Below are 7,596 nucleotides of genomic sequence, written 5' to 3'. Positions count from 1 at the left end.
CAAGTCTAGTAATTTTGACTTGTCTCCAGTCATATGTCTCGAACATCCGCTATCAAGATACCAATGTTGCCCATGTGTTCGTAGACATACCTGCAAAATAGATCACCTGCTAGTTTCAGGTACCCAAATTATATTGGGTCTTTTTCTGTTAGTAACCAGGGAGTTATCTCCCTTTCTTACCCAAGCGTAAATACCACTAGGTATTCCATATTTCCTGATGTAGCAGGAATAAGAGGTGTGGCCATGTGTGCCACAATAGAAACATGTAGGAATTCTATTTTTCTTGTTAGACTTTTTATTTGTACGAATTAGAGGTCTCCTATATGGTCTATTTTTATGGGATGGGGGAACATACCCTAATCCAGTGTGGTCACCAACATTTCTCCTTTTACTTAGCAATGTATCTAATTGGTGTTGACTATTTGTAAGTTTTGCGAGTTTTTCATTTAGTTTAAAATTCTCATTTTTCAAGTCCTCACAAGACTCGCAAGTAGTTGTTTGCCTTAAATTATATTTAGAGCAGTCGCATGAATTACAAGAAAAAATTAGATCTAAAGTTTCATTTTCCAATTTTAGCTCATCTAATTGTTTTTGTAGTTGTATTATTTTCTAATCATTTAGCAAAATTATTCTTTTTCTATCGGCACTAATTTTTGCTAATTTCTTAAGCTCTTCATGCATCTCGACATAAGCATCATATAAAACATCATATAAGGGAGAATCATCAGAAGAGGATGATATGTCAGAATATACCTCATTAGTAACCTCCTTTGTACTACCTGATCTGCAAGCCTCCTCTATTATGGTCATTAGGCACAACTTGGCAGTCTCCTCTTCATCTGAGGTGCTTGATGTCGTTTCTTCCTCTGGTACATCCCAAACAATGTATGCCTTTTTCGATTTGAAGTCTCGGGGAGTGCTCTTTTCTGAATCAACTTTCTTCAAGTAAATGGGACACTGGAACTTCATGTGACCCGGCTTACCATATTCATGGCAAGTGAAGCGCTCCTTATTCTTGCCTTTCTTAGTTGATTATCACGCCTCTTTCTTTTAAAATCGATTGAAACCTCCTTTCTTCTTTAGAAATTTTCCAAACTTTTGCACTAGAAGGTTTAGCGTTTCTTCATCAATGTCTGAGTCAGAGTCGTCATTGTCTATCTCTTCAGTGAGTTGTGATGTTGTAGCTTTAAGAGATATTCCTTTCTTTTTTCCGATCAGACCCCTCATGCATGGTCAGACTTTCAAGCTCCATCTCATGCTCTTGAAGCTTTCCGAACAGTGTTGCCAAAGGCATGGAATCTAGATCCTTGGACTCCATGATTACCGTCACTTTAGGTTGACATCTCTTGTCAAGAAGGCGTAAAAGTTTATTAGTGAGTTATCCTCTGGTAAACATTTTATCTAGAGCAATAAGATGATTAATAATATGAGTGAATCACTTTTACATATCACCAATTGATTCACTTGGTAACATACAACATAATTCGTATTCATGTGTCAGCGTATTCAGCCTGGTGCGCTTAACCTCGCTAGTGCCCTCGTGAGTCACTTGTAAAGTGTCCCACATTTCCTTGGCAATTTGACATTGAGACACTCGAAAGAATTCATCGTAGGATAGGGTCAAGGTAATTATATTTTTAGCGCGAAGGTTATACTGAACTTTCTTGCGCTCCTCATCGGTCTATAAGCTTTTGGGCTTTTCTTTCGGTTTGCCATCCACTAAGTGAAGTGGGAGGAATGGTCCACTGATCACGGATTCCCAAATGTCCGAATCAATGGGCTCTATAAAATTCTTCATTTGGACTTTCCAGTAGGCGTATCCCTCGCCACTAAGTATGGGAGGGCGGTTAATGGATGCGCCATTACCGCCAAAGGGGTTCATGGAACCCATTTAACTTCCCTAAGGATCACGCGGATACGGTTGAGCTAGCACGTCGTACTAGCTCTGATATCACTTGTTAGGTATCAGTGGCCTAGGAACACCTAGAAGGGGGGTTGAATACGTGTAGTAGTTATCAATCACCGCTTCTCGCACCAAAACTCGGTTTTGGAAACAGCCCAGTTAAACGATTAACAATATGTCTTAATTGATTAACACATAGAACAAAATGATCAGAGCAGCAAATTGCATAATTATTTATAACCAAATAAGCAGAGACAAAGCATATATTTTTAGGCAATATTAACAAGTATATGGTAGGGTACAATTTTGCAAAATATCAGCTTCTAACTCGCATACAAACAGCAAGAAATGTAAAGAAGATTTAAGGGAGAACAACGTGCGAAGATTGATTTTTATCCTGGTTCATTTGCGGTCCACTGCAAACTACATCCAGGCCTCCTCTTATGATCTTGGGACATTTTATTCTTCACTATATTGAATACAGGTATAATCACATACACCAATTCAATTTACAAAACATAGGATGCTTCTTTCTTGAAATCTAGAACATCTAATCATTGGTTTGACTCTACCTATCACCTGAGAAAACCTTTCTCACGAACCAGCTCCAGCCAAGATTCTTGTTCTCAAATCAATACCTCCTAGTCTTAGTGAAGAATCATTATCTCTGTAGTGGTAAGACACCAAGAGATCAATCCAATACACACTAAAACATATTACAAAATCAAGGTATTATAAGCATAATAATGCTTGAAATATAACAATGAAAGACCTTAAGACTAACCCAGTCACAATTCACTCAAGCCATCATATGCATGTGAGTTAATCAAAAACAGTAATCACAAGATATCTCTCTAAGAATCTTTACTAATAATGCATGAATGTGAGCAAGATAAGGATGAGACTAAGCATATGAAAAATAGTATGCAAATAACATACAATCAATATTCAATATGGCATGTTAATATATTTTCCTCACACATGCAATTCTCTCTGCAAAACAGAAAGTAAAACACGAAATATGCTCTCTAAATCAGTCATATACAATAGAATGCAATGCTACACTTTTTTGGAAATTGCCTAAACTTATACAAAGCAGTTTTTACAGTTCAAACTGTTGCAACCAGTTAAGCAGTTAAAACAGAAAATAGTTATAACACAAAACAGACTTGTTAATCGATTAAGGTAACACGTTAATCGATTAACAAGTGCAACATGATTAAAATAGAAACCAATTGTAACAGAAACACTGATATAACAGAAAAATAGTTGAGTTAATCGATTAAGTCACAACGTTAATCGATTAACCAGCATATTAAACATGTGGTTCAAAAGGTAAAATACTCATATGTTATGTTTAACTTCTATACATGTTTTAGCAATTATATTATGCCTGATATGCACATATAACATGTATGATTAATGCATGAACATGCAATTAACTAGATGATATGTCTCATGAATGTGATATGACAATATGGCTTGAGAGACTTGCACCTAGGTTCACCTCACCTATACTCACTTACTAAGGCACACATCCAAGACCACTTAGAATAATGACTCTATTTATATATCCTAGTCTAGATATGACCAATGAGCTCTAGGCATGTTGATTGTTGAGCCATCTTCAAGCTTTAATAAAACCTTGTCTTCATCAAAACATAGGCAAAGTCTGGCTTGTGCGTTCCTTGACACTATGACCAATGAGCTCTAGGCATGACTTGTGCATTTCGAATTCTAGTAATGGTCCTTTTTAATTTCCCATAAAGAAGATATTTCCATTTTATACATGACTAAACATGGCAGGACACATTGTCCACATGAAAACAATGCTTCAACAATAGCAACCCCTTAATAATGCAATCAGCCACCATCTAGTACAACAAACCATAAGTATTGCAACCATTTAAACAAACAAGTCAAGTAATATATATAAAACAAGACATGTTCACATAATAAACCTATCACAAGATACCTAGCACAACATCAATTTCTAGTCTTTAGACAAAGAAATTAATTTGTAAGTGATACTCTCAATGTAATGATCAAATATTACAATTAGTTATGTCAAACAATAGCCTTTCTTTGGACCGATTATTATTCACATGAAACTTTTTTATAATTGTTACTTATTTATCATCACATGTATATTATTACTTGGCCAAATTGTGTCTTCCTTTGGGCCGAACATAATTCGCATAAATAATCTCATACTCATATGTGTAATCTTAATCAATTTCCATAATAATTGTTAATTCAGAAACATATTACATCAATTAATTCAAAAATAATTACCAGACAAAAGAAAAACAATATGAGTCTATTATAAAAACTTATGATCTTGGAATTAAAACATTCAGATTTGATATATTTCATGATTAGTAAATCTAATCTAATAATATATTTCCAAATAAAAAAAGATATTTTACATATATATCAACGCATAAAAAATGATGCAATTTTAATCAAATATGATCATGCATACCTTAAAACATATATGTAACACTATATATATATATATATACTTTCACAGTATATATAATTTTAAGCATTAACTATCACCATTATATATATATACACACACATACATCACAACAACCTCAAGCTGGAAATAATTACATAAGTATATATGTATATTTTAATTCACACTATATACAAGGTCATGAATTCCGGATTGTATATGTATAAAATAAAAACACATCTTAACACGTATATACCTTATACACATACTTTAGCAAATTGCAAAATTGTAAAGTGACAAAAGTCAGTGTCCAACAGTAAGGTATTAATATATAATATACAAATTGCATAACAGAGTCAAAAAGTTAATGCAATATTCATGCACAAATCTGAATATCAACACATGTTGCAAGGATTCATAAACAAATTACTCATAATTCAAATAAACAAAAGCAGATAAAAGTTATCCTCATTATTCATAAAATACCCAATTTTCGTAACCAATAGCGGAAGCATAAAAATACCCAAATTTTAAAAAAAATTAGGGTTCATACAAAATTGGGGGAAAACATATTTAATGGAGAACCATAAAATTCAGAACCTAAAGCTCTGATACCACTTGTTAGAAATTCCTAATGATCGGTGAAATACCAATCATAGGATCTTGAATCTCATGATTCTCACACATAATATAAAACAAAGATACAAAGTCATACATGAATCCATATTCTCTGGTCTACTCCATTGATATATCTTTTGAGAGAGTTTTGGGACCTTTTGGGACCTTCCTCAACCAAATCTTGAATTCCTTTTGGGACCTTCGTTTTCTCTCTAATGAGGAGAGGTGAAAACTATTTGTGATTTGGTGTCTTGGGGACCATAATTGTTCCCTATGTGTTAACTTATAGAGTTCTCATTATCCCCTATAGGCCAGCCGTTTGGGTATCTACTCATTAAGCTCATATCTGTTATCAGTTTTAGAAGTCTTTTAGGTTGTCAATAATTAGATCACTTGTTTTGTAACCCCAGAATAAATAGCTAATATAATTGTATTAAATATATGATGCCTACCTTAATTAGAAATTATGAATTTCTAACAATTTATTCACTCCTTTGTCTTTTATTGTACATATGCTATGTATATGCACTTTTTTAAGAAGAAGAAGAAGAAGAAGGAGAAGGAGGAGGAGGAGGAGGAGGAGGAGGAGGAGGAGGAGGAGGAGGAGGAGGAGGAGGAGGAGGAGGAGGAGGAGGAGGAGGAGGAGGAGGAGGAGGAGGAGGAGGAGGAGGAGGAGGAGGAGAAGAAGAAGAAGAAGAAGAAGAAGAAGTTCCTCAATTCTTTGAACCTTTCTCTTGAGTGGCATAGTCATAATGTCAGCTACTTGGAGCTCACTTTTGTAGTGAATGAGCTTCAATTTTCCCTCTGCAACTTGTTGTCTAAGGTAGTGATACCTTGTCTCGATATGTTTGTTTCTTCCATGTGAAACCGGGTTCTTTGCCAAATCAATTTCTGACTTGTTGTCTATCAGCAACTCAATCCTTTCTTCATTATCGATGCCTAGTTCCATCAGTAGATCAGAAAGCCACATTGCTTGGCAAGTAGTAGCACAAGCTGCTTTGTATTCAGCTTCATATGTTGATAATGCCACAACCTTTTGCTTTTGAGAACACCATGAAACTGGGGCACCAACAACCATAAACACATACCCCATAGTGCTTTTTATGTCTATCAAGTCCCCACACTAAGCTGAGTCAGATTAGGCCATGAGTTTTGAGCTAATCTTGTCACTTTGATGAGGGAAATTGATGCCAAAAGCAAGTGTTCCTTTCAGGTATCTTAGAATCCTCTTTGCTGCCATCATGTGAGAATGCATGGGATCACACATGAACCTTCTAATCAGTCCAACATTATAGGAGATTTCTGGTCTTGTATGGCAGATGTATCTCAAGCTGCCAACCATTTGTCTAAACAATGATGCATTCACAACACCTTCATGCCCACCCTTGTCCAGTTTTAGGTTCATTTCAGTAGGGGTTTCTGAGGGATTGCAATTTAGCATGTTGAATTTTGTGAGGATCTCAAGTAGATACTTCTTTTGGTGCATAAATAATCCTCTCTTGGTGTGCTGAAATTCCAAACCAAGGAAGTATGCTAATCTGCCCAAGCCAGTCATTTCAAACTCACCCTTAAGGCTCCTTTTTACTTCTTCAATTCCATGTTGGCTACTTCTTGTGATCAATAGATCATCAACATACAAGCATATGAACAAGGCATCACAATTCTGGTTCAATGACTTGATGTATTCACCATACTCAACCTCACACTTCTGAAATCCATAGGCAGACAAGAATTTATCAATCCTTTTGTTTCATGCCCTTGGAGCTTGCCTCAAACCATAAAGTGCTTTCTTTAGCTTGAGCACTTTGTTCTCATTTCCTTTACTAATGAAACCTGGTGGTTGAGATACATATACTAATTCTTCCAAAGGGCAATTCAAGAAGGCAGATTTGATATCCAATTGCCATAGATTCCATCTATTCCAGCTAGCTATTGCAAGAATGAGCCTTATTGTCTCCAATCTTGCTACTAGTGCAAATACCTTAGAGAAATATATTCCTTCCTTTTGCATAAACCCTTTGGCAACTAGCCTTGCTTTATGCTTAGCTATAGTGCCATCTAGTTTTAGTTTTACCTTGAAGATCCATTTGACTGTTATTGGTTTCTTTTTAGCTGGTAATTCTGCCAATTCCCAAGTACCATTCTTCTCTATGGACTTGATTTCTTCAAGCATAGCTTCCCTCCAAGTGCTGCTATTTACTGCTTCTTCATAACTGATTGGTTCAGTATTAGCATAAAATGCCATGTGTTGAACAACTTCACCTTCCTGACTCACTAAATTATCATAACTTAGCACATAGTCTGATAGCCAAGAAGGAGGATTCCTTGCCCTTGTTGATCTTGTACTTGCTTTTTGAGTGCAAGCATGTGTCTCTCTTCTTTCTTTTGATGTGTCAGGGTCATCACTCTCCCATTCAATGTGCAGTTTAGCCAAAGAATCAGAGGTTTTGTTTTACTCTTTGACTGAACTTGCTTCGTCAAAGTGTACATCCCTGCTAAACACAACCTGTTTGGATTCAGGGCTATATAACTTGTAGGACCCTATGTTGTTGCAGCCAAGGAAGATCATTGCTTCACCTTTATCATCCAGTTTTGTCCTCTTTTGGTTTGGTAT

Source organism: Lupinus angustifolius, chromosome LG12, assembly GCF_001865875.1.
Source record: "Lupinus angustifolius cultivar Tanjil chromosome LG12, LupAngTanjil_v1.0, whole genome shotgun sequence".
Taxonomy (NCBI): Eukaryota; Viridiplantae; Streptophyta; class Magnoliopsida; order Fabales; family Fabaceae; genus Lupinus; species Lupinus angustifolius.
Note: the sequence above shows the minus strand (reverse complement) of the source record.